The 18,375-nt window shown below is 35.7% G+C and overlaps 1 long non-coding RNA gene and 1 pseudogene across 1 annotated transcript; one reads left to right on the top strand and one right to left on the bottom strand.

Annotated features, from left to right (window-relative positions):
* Positions 1-2,399: 2,399 nt before the first annotated feature.
* LOC118266041 (uncharacterized) lies at positions 2,400-4,767 on the bottom strand. Its single transcript, XR_007707062.1, has 3 exons — positions 4,299-4,767; positions 4,119-4,212; positions 2,400-4,024 (listed from the first exon to the last, which is right to left on the bottom strand). It is a non-coding gene; the product is annotated as an uncharacterized LOC118266041 (long non-coding RNA).
* Positions 4,768-11,895: 7,128 nt separating this feature from the next.
* Positions 11,896-18,081, top strand: LOC126912354 (putative nuclease HARBI1; annotated as a pseudogene).
* Positions 18,082-18,375: the final 294 nt, after the last annotated feature.

The raw sequence follows: 18,375 nt of genomic DNA, 5'->3' as shown, positions 1-18,375 counted from the left end.
ATGTGAAGTATATGCACATTCCTGATTCCACAGAAACACTAAAGACAAGACTTTAGCAAAATTTAATCAATTAGCTCAAAATTACTAAGATGATGATGATAAGTACTCACTTCACCTTCCTATGTTTATTTATATGTTTTTCTACGTTAATTTATATTTTTTCTTATTTTTGTTGACCACTTAATATTACTGAATAAGCTGGAGATGTATGGCATTAGAGGCAATACTTTCAATTAAATCAGATCATATCTCACTAACATAACTCAGATCACAAGCAAAATGTGTCCTAAAACAAAAATGAAACTGAGTACAGATCAAGCCCTCGAATAGTTAAATTTGGTGTTCCTCAGGGCAGTGTTTTCGGTCCTTTCCTCTTCCTTATATACATTAACGACTTTCCCAACTCAATCGATGATAGAATGGTGCTATTTGCCGATGACTGTACAATTGTTTGTAATAATAAAAATTATATTAATGGTTATATAGTGTCGAGGGCCTTTTTTGAGGGGGGAAAATCACCCAATGACTTCTACCGCCTTGGGCGAGGCGGGAGGGAGTGTCAGACTCTTACTGACTAAAAACCACCACGTTCCTAGTTCTGCCCTTCGAGCCAGATCTCCGATAAACCCGCTAGGTAGTCCGCAGCTCCGGATCAGGCATCAGCCCTACTGGGCCCCATCTGTGGTGGTCTGATGGCTCTTTAAGGAGCGCGCACAACGCGACGCGCCGCACGCACGGGTCTGGTTCTGGTCGGGCGGCGAACTACCCTTGCTCGCCGTCCGCAGGCCCGCACTTACGGTGGTCGGAGATCGTCCCGCGCCACTCCTCAAAGACGGGACTTACCGCTGCAATGACAGCGAGCCCAGTCCTTGGTTGCGATAGTCATTGCTGCCATTCCGCCATGAGATCGCGCCGGAGCTCACGCTCTAATATGGCGCGGCAGTGGAGTTTCGCCCTGAGACGCGCGTCGGCGGGCATACTGGAGACGCGCGCGAGCACCTTCGCCTCCAAATCCCACGGCGGTAGTCCGGCACAGTCTCCAGGCTTAGATATGCAATACTCTTTTGGGGCAATGATACCAATTGGGAGAGGGTTTTAAATGTCAAAAGAAATGCATCCGTGCCACGTGTGGCTTGAAACAACAACTTTGTTTACATTAGAACCTAAATCTCGCAATAGAAGTAGATTATATAATAACGTTAGCAGTATACTTAAAACCACTCTGTATAAAAAAAATATGTATTTAATATAGCAATTAAGATTTATAACAAAATTCCAAAAAATATAAAAGATAGCAGTAGCATACATATTTTTAAGAACAACTTGTCATTTTTTTTGTTAGATCGTTGTTGAAATAATAAAGTAGTAATAGCTGCCAATATGTTTTGTGTCTGTTTCGTTGTTTGTATATTTTCATTTATAATATTAACATGTTTTGTAATTCTTATTTGATTTTGTATTAAAATTTACTTTATTGTACAAAATTAATGAATCCTACATTATTATAATATGATATTTGTTATCCTATCAAATATACGTCTTAATCATGACGTACGGGTCTTCGTAAACATATTATCTAAATAACGCTTTTATTTTCTTGAACTTTATAGTTCAAAAACATATTTAGCAGCCACTGGCTTCCCGGGACCATCATCGGGACCTTTTCCCCTCGCTCACACAAACACACACTAACTCCACCCATTATTAACAATCTGTCTTTGTCAGTGCAACACTCTGATTGGTCGGATAGATGCATGACGCATTACCATATTTGGTTAAGCGGAAGCTATTGCTCGCCACGCCATGCGTCAAAAAGTGGGGTGGAGGGGTGGCGTCCCTTGGAGCGAGGGGGTGAAGCATGGCGTTGAATAAGCAAGCAAGTGATGGATCGATCACATGACAATTTTTTTGTTGTGTTGTGCTACCCGGGGTCCCTGAACAAATATTTCTTCTTCTGCTGTTTCTTTTTTCCTTTGTAAAATATGTACCTATTTCTTTTATATTTCTTTTATTCAACATACGAATTATTATATAGGTACTGGTGCAATTACGAGGCTTCGAGAGCAAATAAGGAGACGTGTTGTTCGTACTTATAACTTTAATTAAGTATCTTATACAACTAACTTACACTACTTATTAGGGCGAGGTATCGCACACATTACACCTCCCCGTTTTTAGAGAACAAGTAAAATATTATAATTTAACTATTAATGATTAAAAGTAACCTGACGTTACGGAAATAATAGTAATCTAAATAATATTAATCGTGTTGTTGACAATTGTTACAAAACTTTTAATTCATATTTGGGAAACACCAATTTATTCTTCTTCTATATTTTTTTTTCACATACCTAATCATTTTTCTTTAACCTAACTAAACCTTTATTTATTTTAATACACGTTACACTTTTTTATTTTATTTCACACTATCATTGTAAGGTACAAAATAACATTATAATAATATATGACCGTCTTTATATATATAATTCTTCCGTAAGTGTGTATGTCACTGAACTTCTCTTAAACGACTGGACCGATTTTGATTAAATTTTTTGTGTGTATTCAAGGGGATCTGAGAATGGTTTAGATTCACAATTTTGTTTGCTGGACAATGTTTTTTTAATTAATTTTTAATTTATTAGTAGTTGTTGATTTTGGAATGTTTTACATTGGATCCGACAAATTTTCAAATTAAAGACGTGTAGACAGGACGTCTGTCGGGTCCGCTAGTATTATATAAGTATTTATACAGGACTCTCCAGGGCCTGTTCATTTATTAACCGACTTCCCAAAAAGGAGGAGATTCTCAATTCGGCCGCTATTTTTTTTTTCTATGTAGTATGTACACCCATTACGCCGTGGTTTATGGACCGATTTGCGTGATTATTTTTTTGTTCGACGCGGATTGGCTCAACTTAGGTCCCATTACTGATTCAGGGGCCTTAGTCTGCTGCTATCACAATTGTGTCAGAATGATCGAACATTGATTTCAAAATTGTCGACTTTGACAAGTTTGGTAGTCTACTAATATAATGGCGTCATTATGACTTTCCAATGGTCAACCACTGACACTCCATTGAAAGAAGTGGCACAGAATGGTAATCTCGTACACAATGGCAGATGATAGTCTGACTTATGCGGTAATCTGCTAAAATTTTGACAGTTCCTTTTATCAGTGACCTACCATTGGAACGTCATTGTGCAGACATTGCCTAATTAGACATTGTTTAGTATCGAAATCAAAAACTTTGTTTTAAATCGTGCATCGAAGAATGTATTAACTGCGAACAAATATTCTGATACTAGCTAACGCAGTGGATGCTAGAGAAAAAAGATGCAGGGAAGCCAGAAAACGCCGTTTAGCCCGTCGGTTGATGAGAATCGACATGAACCCCTTCACTGATGTTCCTGAGGCGGAATTTGTAAAAACGTTTCGCCTTGGAAAAGACTCAGTCAGGGGGTTAATTGACGAACTCATTCCTCTGATTGCTAAACCGCGTCGAAATGATAGCATATCGGCAGAAATGAAAAAAGTTAACATGACAATGACATTACATGTAGACAGCGCCACAGACACAAAATATTAATATGGTTGCGTTCCTATTTACTAACATAATACTATTTTTATAAACACTTGTTTCATTTACTTTACAATCTTTATAGTCTTAATAATCTGACCAAATTACCTCTAGCATAGTTCTAGAAACTAGTCTGACTCAGAATCGGATGATGATAACAACCTCCGGAGTTTCTATGAAAACAAAAGTAAAAGTTTAGATTTTGAGTGAAACCATTTCATACAATTTAATTACCTATAAATTAACAGTAATAACCTTTTTTGACACAGACGTCACAAAGCGGTCCAAAAGTTTCACGACTTTTTCAGTGGTGGAGCTTTGTCTACTGATGGCCGCAGCTAAATTATTAATTGCCTCTGCAGTTTTTAAACTGGCTTTGGCGTTCCTCGCTTCAATAGCCTCCAGTCTCGATTGAGCAGCTTCAAGAGCTGCATGGTTTGCTGTATCTATAAAAAGAATAATATTTTGTTACATCAAGCTATATACTTTACCCTAGGGTAGGGAGTTAATGGTCATAACAAATAATTGCAAGATCTTTACCTTCTGCTGCGTAACGCCGTGTGGATTTTTGGCGTTTGCGTCGCTTCGGAGGCTGTTGCTGGTGGAAGTCTGAGCAAAGTTTTCCTGATCCAAGCTGAAAAATAAAATAATTACAATCACACTAGTTTTTAATTATCCTAATTATTTCAACACATCTGTAAAAAGTTGTAGTAGGTATACCTTATTTCTTGTTGTAGCACAGTTTCCACGAGCTCATGTTCATAATTGTCTAATAGGCTGTTAAAATAAATGCAATATTATCATAATAGTTAAAAAAGAAACAAGGTTATTTTATTCAAGTATAAAAGCTAAGCAAATTAAGCACAGAGTACCAAGCTAGCAAAACTTACGAGCAGGAGTTGTTCAAATGGTTGCTAGTAGGACTAGCATCCACCAAAGGAATTGTGATAATTGGCTAATTAACAAAAAAAAAACATGCAATTAATAATGCAAGTGAATCAACAATATGTGATAGTGAAAAAATAATACAGACAAGCAAGCAAATAAATAAAATTAGGTAATTTAAAAAACTAAAAAACCCGACTGCGTTTCTTCACAAAATGAAAATGAAAAAAAAAAGCCCTAAAACAAGAAAGTCATCGTAAAATTAAAGCAGTCGGGACCCATTCTAGAAAGCTAGCCGTATGTGCCCTCGCTAAGTCTTCATATTTAGAAAATTGCTCACTCTCTAGCCTTCAGGCTAGAGAGTGAGCAATTTTCGAATTTGACGCTAAAAATCCGTCATTTTGTTTTTTATATTATTTTGATATATCCAGTGTCACTCTCGCAGTAAATACGAATCTAACGACACCTCTCAAGCCAAAATCCATCAAGCCGTTTAGGCTGCAGAGCGTGCCAAACAATTATACATACATACATACTCTCGAAAAAAAACATAACCCTCCTTCTGGCGCAGTCGGGTAAAAACACATTGGAACATAATATACAACTGTCACATATTAGTTACACAAGTTAGAATAACTTCCAAATGTGCAAAAATGAATGTTAATGCTTACACTGAGTGGGTTATGTCGGACACCTTGAAGTGGCTCTCCTACATCTCGCCCTAGGATGTTGTATAAGCGCTCTTGGAGCGGGATCAATATTTTTTTTTTTACAGGACCACTACCTTAAATAAGTGTTATAAAATGATTACTAATGCTTCACACTAGAATCTTGCAATAGCAGAGCGAACCCCGGTAACCGCTTGGGGTATAATGAATTTAATTAAAATAATGTAATTTAAAAAACTAAAAAACCCGACTGCATTTCTTCATAATATGAAAATTAAAAAACCCTAAAACAAGAAAGTCATCGTAAAATTTTAGCAGTCGGGACCCATTCTAAATATGAAGATTTAGTGAGGGCACATACGGCTTGCTTTCTAGAATGGGTCCCGACTGCTTTAATTTTACGATGACTTTCTTGTTTTAGGGTTTTTTAATTTTCATATTATGAAGAAATGCAGTCGGGTTTTTTAGTTTTTTAAATTACATTATTTTATTTTACTTTCTTTTAGTTTTATTATTTTTATATTTTGATAATTATAGGTATGTAGTGTCATTCTCACGGTAAATACGAATCAAACGACCCCTATCAAACTGAAATCCATCGAGTCGTTCAGGCTAGAGAGTGAACAATATTTGAATTTGGCGCCAAAAATCCGCCATTTTATTTTTTTATTACTTTGATATATCCAGTGTCAATCTCACAGTAAATACGAATCTAACGACCCCTATCAAGCTGACATACATCGAGTCGTTCCGGCTAAAGAGTGAGCAATATTCAAATTTAGCGCCAAAAATCCGCCATTTTGATTTTTTACTATTTTGATATATCCAGTGTCACTCTCACAGTAAATACGAATCCAACGACACCTCTCAAGCCAAAATCCATCAAGCCGTTTAGGCTGTAGAGCGTGCCAAACAATTATACATACATACATACATACATACATACATACACACATACATACATACACTCGAAAAACATAACCCTCCTTCTGGCGCAGTCGGGTAAAAAAGAATAGCTTACCTGTAGCACTCATTTCACTTTTCTATGATTTAATTTTTTTTAATACCTTACTTTTATATTCGTTGTAGAACTAAAAAAAAAACAAAAATTATAATAATGGTACAATTATCATTTTATAATGCATCCCTAATTATACCGTTAGGTACTCACTGAGCGCCACTCTGCCGGCGTTTTATTAGGGCAGTCCACCGATACCGCATTTAAAATTTGGGCACACTCCATCCAGCCCTTCATTGGTGCGGCTGCAGTGGCCAAGCGCCAGATCATGGTTGTTTTTTAGGTAATCAATAAGGGCCGATCTTTGCTCAATCAGCACCATTTTCATTCACAGTTTATACTCTTTGTTATTAACAAATTTAACAATGTAGATAATGTCACATTTGACATAAATAATACTGAGTCAAATTTTTATGTACATGTATATTTAATGTTTTTTGGTATACGAGTATACGAGCTTTTTACTACTTCAGATTACTTATAACACTAATAAATAACATGTAAAATTATATGTAAAATTTGGCATGAATAAATTTTCAAATATAGTGTTAGTTATTCGAAAATAATCTCTACCACACTTTTTTTTTTGAGTGGGGAAAGTCATCCAATGACTTTACTCGCCTTGGGCGAGGCGAGGGGGAGTGTCAGACTCTTACTGGCTAAAAACCACCCCGTTCCTTCTCCTGCTTTTCGAGCCGGAGCCCCGGTAAACCCGCTAGGTAGTCCGCAGCTCCGGATCAGCCTTCAGCCCTACTGGGCCCCATCTGTGGTGGTCTGATGGCTCTTTGAGGCGCGCGCGGAACGCGACGCGCCGCACGCACGGGTCTGGTTCTGGTCGGGCGGCGAACTACCCTTACTCACCGTCCGCAGGCCCGCACTTACGGTGGTCGGAGATCGTCGCGCGATCCCCGACGCCCGGAGTGTCTCTCGCGACGGCTGGGGCGTGAGGAGGTTCGTTCTCTCACGCGCCCCGCCTCCTCCTTAGCTAGCATGACTGCTTCGCAGAAGGAGGAGACGGCATCCCAGTCCCCCTCGCTCCGCACCATGGCTTGTACCAATGCCGGACGCGAGAGGTCGCCGTCGCCGACTACATCCCTGAGGACACGGCGGTGCTCAGCCCATGCAGGGCACAGCGCCACCGTATGTTCCACTGTGTCCTCCGGACGGTCCTCGCAGTGATGACACCCGGGCGTTTCCTCCCGCCCAATCAGAAACAGGAACCTACCGAAACTTCCATGTCCGGTAAGCACCTGCGTCAGGCGGTAGCTGAGGACGCCGTGGCGTCTCTCAAGCCACTCCTCAAAGAGGGGACATGTCGCTGCAATGACAGCGAGCCCAGCCCTCGGTTGCGACAGTCGTTGCTGCCATTCCGTGATCCACAAATTGTTTCGGGTCTGGGTGTCATGTGTATGAACTTGTATGTTTGTAAACGTACCCACGACACAGGAGGAAATCCTAGTGTGGGGAAACGTATTTAAAAAAAAGAAAAGTTAGAGCTACTCATAATACCAACTTACTTTGGTACTTCAACTATCCACTAGAGGCGCTGTTCCAGTTTGCATACATTTTTTTAAGTACAGTGTCTGCGGAAATTTTATAAGGCAGACTTTAGTTATAGTTTACTACACTACAATGACTGTAGTTTGGTTATGATCGTTCATTAATTTCAAACAATATTGGTACAGTACTGTCAACGTAACTTGGCGAGTCTGAACTTCGTCCAGAAGGCTGCGCAATAAGACTTTTTTAGAACGAAATGGTGGCGTGAAGCGACGTGCGGGCGGCGATCTAGGCTAGAGATTGACCATGTCTAAGTACAATAGACCCTTTATCGATTAAAATCGCAATCGATATTTTTATTTAGAGTTTATTGTTTTTTTTATATGATATAGTAAACGAAATAAAATTTACAAATATTTTGTCATTAAAAACGATATTTCGACATGAAAATAAAACTAAAAGAAAGTATTTTCTCAATTGAAAGTTATGATTTACTTGAATATCAAATCAATTATCATTAACGACTATTTGAGTAACGACTGTTTAAGAAAAATTAAAACATCAATATATCATTGAAAATAAATATATTTTTGTGTGATAAGTAATTTGTTTCGTAGTAATCGATTTTAAGAAAATCGATTAAACAACACCCTCACGCACGCCACTTGGACATCCCTTTTTGGTTACTTCGTGAATCTTCGTGCTTGTTCGGCAATACTCGGTACCCGGTACTATGTCTCTGTCACACGTTAGCATCGGCGTTGTGTTAGTGTCACTATCTCTGTCTTGAGTGCACTCGGTTACAAAACTTTTCCGGTCTTACTAATAAGAATATATTAAACAACTGTTTAACGTTTAATTACTTATTCAATGTTTAAGGCGTGAATAGCTAGATATACAGTACTTTACTAATAAACAGTGTGTAAGCCTTGTGTAACTATTTAATTGTTATAACACTAACCGCTGGTAACATTTTGAGAACTATTCCGAAACCTTAAAACGTTAAAAACACCACACTTTTCTATTTCTATTTTTCTTTCATTTTGACATGCTTTTATTTACCAGTGACTAGAAAATAAGAAATGAACAATTTCTGTTTATTACAAAATATTTTCAGTGTACATACATGTAGATATTGAAATTATTTTATTTGTTATATTTATCTATAATATGTAATGTAATCTTAATTAATGTTTTGAACGCGCTTTGAAACGTCAAATGTCATTTTCCGCAAGAAATGTAAAAAGATAGACAAACCCAGGTCGTGTTGTTTTTATTAAACAATTTTTTCAGCAATGGAAATTGAAAACTTTTATATTGTAGCAAAAAGAGGAAGCAAACAAAAATTGACAAAATATTATTTCAACAATTGTTCCCTAACATTGCATTATTTTAGAATTTATTACTTAATTGCACTAAAGAACATATCTCGGTGATTGAAAATAAAAATACAGATACAAACACCAACAAGGCCGAACTAAGAGCATGGCAGAAAATTACTCAAAGGTTTGAGAAATAAAAATATTTATTTTTCAATACAAGGTATTCTGGAATAGAGACAATGTACCTACACATATTGTAACTTTTAAGATAACATGTCGCTTATGTAAGCTTAAGCATATAAGGTAAAGCTGTGATGTTTGTCCTTTGTCCTTTCGGTCGAGTGGTCAAAAGGTCTCGGGTTCAATTCCCGGCAAAGTACTGCTGGGCTTTTTTCAGTTCTTCAAAAATTTCGCAGTCATAGCACGAAGTCTGGAATAAGTATGTTCACTAAGGTTACAAATCCATCTAATTCTTTTTTCACTTATTAAATACAGCATATAAAACCTAAAATAAAATTTTAAGAACCTAATTATTAATAAATAATTAAATAAAAATAATTTAATATGCTTTAATTTTTATCGGTGATCACCCGAGTGCGAACACCAATCAGAGCGCGGTGACGTCACTGGTCGAAAAACAAGCTGACATCTGTGTCCTATTCAATACTAAAAGTACGACCGGCAAACTGTTTATATCTTTACTATTGAATAGTACGACTATAAAACCTCATATTTTGTTCGTATAATGGAGAGTGGTTTCATCAAAGCAAATAGCGGTAATTTACCGAAGATAGATTCTTTGACGGTAGCAAATTTCTTTGCAACAAACAAAGACTTTTGTGCATCGGAGCTCAGAAACGTGAAAATATCCTTGTAAGTATTAAATTGTATGCTGATTTGGGTCATACACAAAACGGCTTAAAAAAATATTAGAAATAAAAAGTCGTTATTTTTTGTTCAAAATAGTCTCATTTGTTGGGTAATGTTACAAGTAATAAGATGTTAGTCAAAAACCAGATCGTTATTTAAATTTCAGTAAGTTATTTAACTTTTTTTATATGTCCACAGGAAAGTTTCATTTCCACAGAAGATAAGTTATTAGTCTGATTTTTCATTTATTTGCTTTTTAAATTTGTTATAATTAACAAAAATTATTCAGCCCTGTACTTATATAAGTACTTTGGAAAATACAAACAAAAAATCTATCATTTTCTTTGATAGTTAGTTATTACTTATAAGTACTTCATCTTAGTTGTAATCTTAGCGCATGCTGTGGTCTCCTATAAATGAAGGAGTACACCTACAAACTACCCAATATACTTTATTAATGTATAATTAACTCCAACAAAGGATATTAACATATCCTTTGTTGGAGATTCTAAATAAATTATATTGTGTCAAATAAAGGTTTTAAACTAAAAATATTCGAAATATTGCGATAATTTTAGTCTTTTATCATAATCTGAATGAATACAACGTCAAACTATTTAAAATATAATTTAACAAATATAAAAATAGGTATATAAATTAATAATAAAAATTACCTAAAATAGGTACATAAATCATTTAGGGTTGTTTTTATTTTCTTAATTTAGGTTTATATTTTATTATTTATTTTGCTATTTTTGCTATTTATTGTATTTCAGAAACATGGGTAACATCAATAGGTATAATTTACTAATGCTAATACACTTAATACTTTACATAATTATCCTTAAAACAACTGATATAAGTTTTAATATTTTAGATCTCTTTTCTATGGAAATAAAATTATTATATGTTACCCTACCGTGACCAGACGATCCTTTCTGCATTGGAAATTTTGCTTATGCAACTTAAAATTATATGAAACATAGTTTTGTTCCGAAATTATGTTGTAGGCACTTAAAATATGTTATTCCTTTAAGTGTGGCGAGATCATTTAATTGTTTTCAATTATAGGCGTCAGATTTACGTAAATAAGAACGGGATGTCTCTCTCGTGTCTAAACCGTACAGAAAGATGTCTGTTTACAATGGTGTAGTTGTTTTTCTTCTTCAGTTAAGGACCTAGTTCAGTTTAATCGACCCATTATACCTAAAACGAACCACACCATGCTAAGCGCCCTACATTTGGAAAAATAGATATCAAGCACTTGTTTTGGGCGTCGATGCCAATAATGCAGTATTTAAATCATGCCACACCACTTATCCGTTTGTTTGAACAACATTGTAGCTTTGTTAGCATGAAAACCAGTGAAAATGTTATGTTTTGTGGACGTGCTTCTTTCCTGTGGACATTTAAAGTCACAGGAAAGATGACCACCAAAGAGAGATTTTAAACTAAATTTAAAGCAGACATTTTGTTTTTAAGGTTAGAAGAGAAACAATAGACAAACAAGAGAGAAGAGAAAAATAATTAATGTTTGAATTTCCCGACTCGACCTCGCGGACGAGTTTATTGCGGCCGAGTTGACGAATAAGTCACATATCGGCAAAATATTTACTAAAATATTAAATAATAATTCTCCAAAATACAACCTGAACAGAAAAGACGCAATGATCTTGGACAAAAAAAAACTAAATTTTATTTTAAAATTTCGTAAGTTAGAAAATAATCCGTACTTGTACTTATAACGACTCCAACAAACGACGGCTATCTGGTTTTGTCAATTTAAAAAATATTCATTTTACGGTAGCATTAGTAGACACAAAAATTTAGTGGGTTTTTAGGTCCACCAAAATGACCTAAATTCCTATAACACCATGTTTATTGGAAATAAAAAAAAAATATCTAGAAAAATAATATTCATTATATATTAGTTTAATACAACAGTCATGTTTTATAAATATGTGACAAAATAATTCCCTACATCTATCTAAACACACATACCAGGAATCCGAACAGTCCACACGACGAGACTTTTAAAATAAAAATCTTCAAATATGGACATTCAAGTTATTTTATCTGAACACCCGTATGTGTATGACCCATTTACATTTATTTATCATTCAAAATACACCTTACCCGAATTACATACAAATTTATAACATATGGAACGAATTCTCATATTTAACCAAGAAATATTATAAGTAAGGTTATGTACCTTGTCTATGTTGTAAACAAAGTTATAATATGTAGTTTAACCTAAGCTCTTATTTCCTCTATTCCAGATCATCAAGAGAATCTTATGGCGATGATGCCGTGGGATACGTACAACTAAAGAGAGAATCTAATATTTGTACTGTGAAGTGTTGTGTGTGTCCAGAGCACAAAGTTCATGCCAAACCCTACACAGTGACTGTCGTTGTCATAGAGCAACGCGGGCCTCGTTTACAGTTACATTATTACATTGTTGGTCATTATTACAGTTTGTATCAACAGACTGAAGGATAGAAATATAAATATAATTATATATCTACATTGCATAAAATAAAGTCGCTTCCTGTAATATGTCTGTCTGACCGTATGAATACTTAGATCTTTAAAACTATGCAATAGATTTAGATGAGTTTGTTAAATAAATCAAGTGATTCAAGAGGGAGATTTATTTATTTATTTAAAGTATGTACAAAATATGTACAATTTCCTAAAGTATTATGGGTGAACTCGCTTGCAAAAGCAGCTTTTATGTGGCATTTCTGTTATTTAGAAAAAATGTTATTAAATAATTTCCTAATTTCTTTCCCTTTTTAAATTAATATTATGTAATAAGAAATTATGTTCATACCATTGTTTCATTATTGATTCTGACTTCACATAATAATAATATTTGAAATTCCATTTCCTTAGATGGTGGATAAATGTGAAATACCTAAAGGTGCTATAACTACGCGAAGAGAAAAGCAGAAGTTACCATTTAAAGTAAGTTTTATTTACCAAGTTCTGCTACAGTTTTAATTACTAGTTTTAATTACTATCATTTGTTTCAGCATAAGGATGTGCAGACAATGCAAAACCAACCAACCAACCAACACATTGATGCTATAAAGGCTGAAAATGACGTAAAAATAAAACATAATATGTTAGAAGCCCATGAGTGAGCACGAGCTGAACATGAGCTTCGCTTAAAAAATTTAGAATTACAAAATATTTTATTACAACCCAAATTAATAAAATAAATTCTCAGTAAAAACTTGTTCTTTTATTTTAAAGTCAAAGTTAAAATTATTTATTTCATATAGATCGACGTCCAACGGGCACTAGATGATCAGCAAAGTTCCAACTGTTATCAAAAAAATATAAAAAAAAATCTAAGTCCTACAGTTTTTAAATTACAGTGACTTAAAGCACCCTGTGCCAGTCTTTTGACTCTTGTTGCTACAAATCTTTATTTTTTCGTCTGCAGTCTTCCTTACATTATCCTGTATAGTGCTCCAGTAATATGGAATCATAAATTCTTAGCCAACTGCTTTAGATATTGTTAGTTTTAAGGAACCAAATACTCTGAATAAATTTTTCACCTTACTTTAAGTGACTGTACGGTCAGCCCTCTAGGATGAAGCACTATTTGACTCGTTCCAAAGTGTAAATCATACGTTATAACCTCGTATGCACTAAACAACACTTCGCACGCGATTTGTTATCATCATGTTGATAATCAGCGAAGATCTCTTGTCAAACAATATTGTCTGTCTATTCATGATTTCGCTTGCAGCTTTCGTTGGCAATATTAATAGACTTACTAGAGGAACTGATGTTGTGTATCGTGTTTCACTAAATAATATTGAATGATTGCAATATGATGTTCATAGTGCATCAAACACATTAACAAATGTAGTAAAATGAAAAGGAACGGACGCGGCAGATTCATGTACACAGCATATCGACGCGGTAGTGGTATGGTGTACATGAGCCCTTACGCACACTCGTCATATCCGCATAAAAAAAAAATGGGTGAATCCTCCGATTAAGTTACGTGTGCCTTGTGATCAAAAGCGGGATGAAGCATCAAATATTTTTTAGTTTGTCGAGAAAGAGTTATTTGCACCGTTACAAGGAATTGCAGGTAAAGCAAAAAATAATTTAAAAAATAAATAATCAACACGGCGCAAAAAAGCCAGTGCTCAGCTAAAATGCCGAAGCCCGGGTACGATGGCTCGAGATGCACAACACCAGTTCTTCTAGCGATAATATTGCCGACGAATGCTGCAAGCGAAATCACGGGTAAACAGACAATGTTGTTTGACAAGAGATCCTCGCTGATTTTCAACATGATGATAACAAATAGCGTGCAAAGTACTGTCTAGTGCATACGAGGTTATAATGTATGATTTGAGTACACTAGAAGAATTTTTAGCAAGTTCAAATAAATTCATCGAAACCGAGTTTCGTTGAAAAATCTTTTTTTGTGTCGGAAATAATGTGCAAAGTGCTATACCATTTTAGAATCCTTATTAAATGCGCCAACTTTGGTGAAATTTGCCACTGCTAGCGCCATACATTTTATTCAGTACAGGGGTGAAAATTTTATTCAGAATATTTGGTTCCTCTAAAACTAACAATGTTTTCCAATCTAAAGCAGTTTGGCTAAGAATTTATGGGAGCACTATACAGGATAATGTAAGGAAGACTTGGGCAACAAGGTCAAAAGACTGGCACAGGGTGTACTTTTTCGTGGATAACACATCAGTCACTGTAATTTAAAAACTACTTAGATTTTTTTTTATATTTTTCTGTAACATTTGGAACCTTGCCGATCATCTTCAGGGACACCCTGTAGATCAGGAAAGCACTTTTGAACGTCAAAGCAAATATAATAATATAAATAACGTCTGTATGTCGGTCAGCCCTCTAGTGAAGCTATTTGCTCGTTCCAAAGTGTAGATTCCTATTTTTTTTTTTTATGAAACATGCCACATTTTTTTTATGAAACATGTAATCGAGCAGACTTTTTACCTGATGGTAAGCAATCGCCGCCGCCCATGGACACTTGAAACACCAGAGGCTTTACAAGTACGTTACCGGCTTTTTGGGAGTTAGGAATTTAAAGGGTTGTTGTTCGGGAATGGGGATGGGGAAGATTGGGAAGGGGGGAATTGGGCCTCCGGTATTCATGCTGAAGCATGGCTCTCCCACACTTAAATGGAGAATCCTATGGAGAAAAACGAGCAAGAAACTCCATAGGTTACCCTTTTTCAATCAGATTCACAATACAATTCTTGGTTACATTGTTTCGATTGCTTCAACTATGTGAGAACAATGTAAAACTAATATTCAGTCAAAGCGATAGAAAAAAAATAGAAATACTTGTTAAAAATGAGTTCTTATAAACAACTGCTTTACAATTTGTCCAGTTGTATTGTCTGCTGCCTGTCTCTGTTCTTGATGATGTGGTGGTTGATTACCAGTTTAAAAATGTTCAATTTCCGCATTTTCCGGATTTTTCATCGCAATGTTGTGCAGTACAGCAAGTGCAACTAAATACGTTTTTGCATTCTGCAAAGAAACACTAAATCCATGCAACAAACATCGGAACCTCTGCTTCCATACTCCGACGAACCTCTTTATAGGGTTCCTGGTAAGGATATGGGCTTTGTTGTAGCTTTCTTCCTTTATATTGTTAGGATTTTGGACAGGTGTAAATAAATAATTAGTTAGCCCATAACCTGCATCTCCGAGTAAACGACCATGGAATTCTCCATTTTCGAACCTTTGTCGAATACGAGCTTCTCTAAATATTCGAGAGTCATGTGTGCTACCTCTCCAGTGTGCTACAATATCTCTAATTTGCAATTTTGAGTCACAGACAACATGCACGTTAATTGAGGATACTCCCTTCCTATTAATGTATTATTGTACATTGTCACCACCAACTTTTTTTATTTTTATGTGAGTGCAATCAATTGCACCTACCACATGTCTAAACCCACAAATACTGCGAAATCCAGCTATCACTACTTCCTCTTCATCAAGTGTTCGTGGCATATAAATGAATTGCGCTGCTCTTTTTGCTAAAGCGACGGCAACGCGGCGACAAACAACAGTGATCGATTGTTGATTCATGCCATGAATGTCAGCTGCATCGTCTTGAACTTCTTGCCGCGCCCATACCCTGAGAGCTGTACAAACTTGAAGTTCCACAGAGATGCCGCCACCCTTCTTCGTTTGTTTTATGTCTTCTCGGATCAAATCCACTACATATTTGACATACCTCTTAGTAAATCTATATTTACTTCTAAATTCATCTTCTTCCAAAGAAAAGGGATCAAACCGTGTCTTATAAACTTTTCTCTTTCTTGGTGGTTCCTCATCTTCTAACTCAAGAGTATCAAAATGACGCAGATAATCGAAATAATGCAAATAATCCATAATATTTTCTATTCCGTGATAATAACCACTGAATGAAAGAAAATACGTCACGAGATGAGACATGTCAATTAGAAATTTGTAGGTTATTCACACGTTAAACAAGCTGATACGACTGAATAAGGATTGTACAAAGTGACATACACTTACACAACTGTTATAACGGGTGTATAAGATGACAATCCCTATTCATTGTTTATTAGTAATGAATAAGGTATAACGCGTGTATACAGCGTGTATAAATGTTTATTAGTAAGACCGTAGGCTTTTAAAAATAATATTGCAGTAATAGTTTTCACGAATGTACCTGCGCGAAAGTTCGCAAAGCCTAACTTCAGACGCGCCAAGTTACGTTAACGGTACTGTACCATGAGTTACAAATTTAGCAGTTGCTATAGCGACAAACTATTACTATCGTAGTTGCAGCACTCACCGACTTTTACGTAAGTGAAAGCATCTATTTATATTTTTCAATAATAAATATTTTTGATTTCACTTTTGTTTGTTTTTTTAAAACTAGCTTTAACTTTGTTTGGTAGAACATATTTTGCATACCATATGTTAGAAACTGCTGCATTAGAAGATGATCGACAGGAACAGAGAAAATTTCAAAGCAACATGCGTGAAATACTTGAAAATAAATTCGAAAATATTAGTGATACAAAATTTATAAAATTATATCAGCTCACAAAATAAGTTTTTAAAAAATTGTGCGATTTGTTACGCCAACACACGGATTTGAAATCATCTCAGAGGGTTTCATTAGAATCCAAGGTAAGCCTAACCTAGATCTTAGAAAAATTGCTTTGATAACCCCATAGAAACAAATAGGTTAGTAAGTTTCCTAATCGTTTTTACAGGTTGCTCTACTATTTTATGCTCACGGGGTCTATAAGCGTGTTGTTGGGGAGGCAAACCATTTTTCCCAAGAAACCATGAGTGTATACATTCAAGAAGTCACTACAGCTTTAAACCATTCATCTATCGCAAACATTTTCATAAAGTTCCCTACGACGCGCCAGGAACGAGATTTGGTTAAACAAGGGTAAAAAACTATTACTACAGGTTTGCCATTGGTACACACAGTTTTAATATTATAGCATCTAAATAAGGATTCTGTTTAGTTTTTACAGGAAATATCAAATTCCTGGAGTCATTGGTTGCATAGATGGCAGGCAGCCACTTTAATTTTTTTAAACCGTGACGTGCAGCATCTGTTTTACTGCAGAAAACATTATCACTCCTTGAATGTCCAAATAGTATTTATTTAATTATGTATTAAATTTGATATATATTATGTAATACATATTAAATCACCTGGCACTGTTGATTCTTATGTTGTTGCTACATTTCAGATTTGTGATTCTAACTGTAGAATAATGTCTGTTAATGCAAAGTTTGGTAGAGCAACCCATGATGCCTTTATATGGGGGAATAGCGATGTCAATGATTACATACAATGATTGCATAGAAATAATGAATCATCGTGGTGGTAAGTGTATCAAATGTACCAAAGTAGTACCATCAATAAAAAACTCATTGATGCTATGTTTTTTTTTAAAATTAATGATTATATTTTATTACAGGTGATTCTGCATATCCACAAAGGCCATGGATGATGACGCCTTATGCAGAATCATCTAACTCAATTGAAGAAATTTGCAACAAAAAACATAGTGTGACTAGAATTGTAATAGAAAATACTTTTGGTCAATTGAAAAATCGGTGGCAGTGTGTGTGCAAAGATAGGGTTTTGCACTATAAACCAGCCAAGTACCAGCCAATACTGCACAACATTGCCACCGATTATAACATTCCAGACCCTGAGGACAGTGAAGGCGACATTGCTTTGACAGGTTAGTTGCAAAATGCACGTGTTTGTATCAGGGATGTTGCGAATATCTGCATTCGCATCCGCATATGCGAAACATCCGCATCGATTTAGACATCCGCATCCACATTTGCATCCGCAAAAAATCGATGCGGAGCTGATGCGGATGCGAATGTGTTGCAGGTCAGGACAAGAAAGAAAGTGGCGGGGTCCGACGAGTGGCGCCTGTCGCGCGCTCGTGCTAATTGACCAATAAGAAATCAATTATTTTAATTGCCTAAAGATT

Source organism: Spodoptera frugiperda, chromosome 25 (assembly GCF_023101765.2).
Source record: "Spodoptera frugiperda isolate SF20-4 chromosome 25, AGI-APGP_CSIRO_Sfru_2.0, whole genome shotgun sequence".
Taxonomy (NCBI): domain Eukaryota; kingdom Metazoa; phylum Arthropoda; class Insecta; order Lepidoptera; family Noctuidae; genus Spodoptera; species Spodoptera frugiperda.
This window is presented reverse-complemented; position numbering and strand designations above follow the sequence as displayed.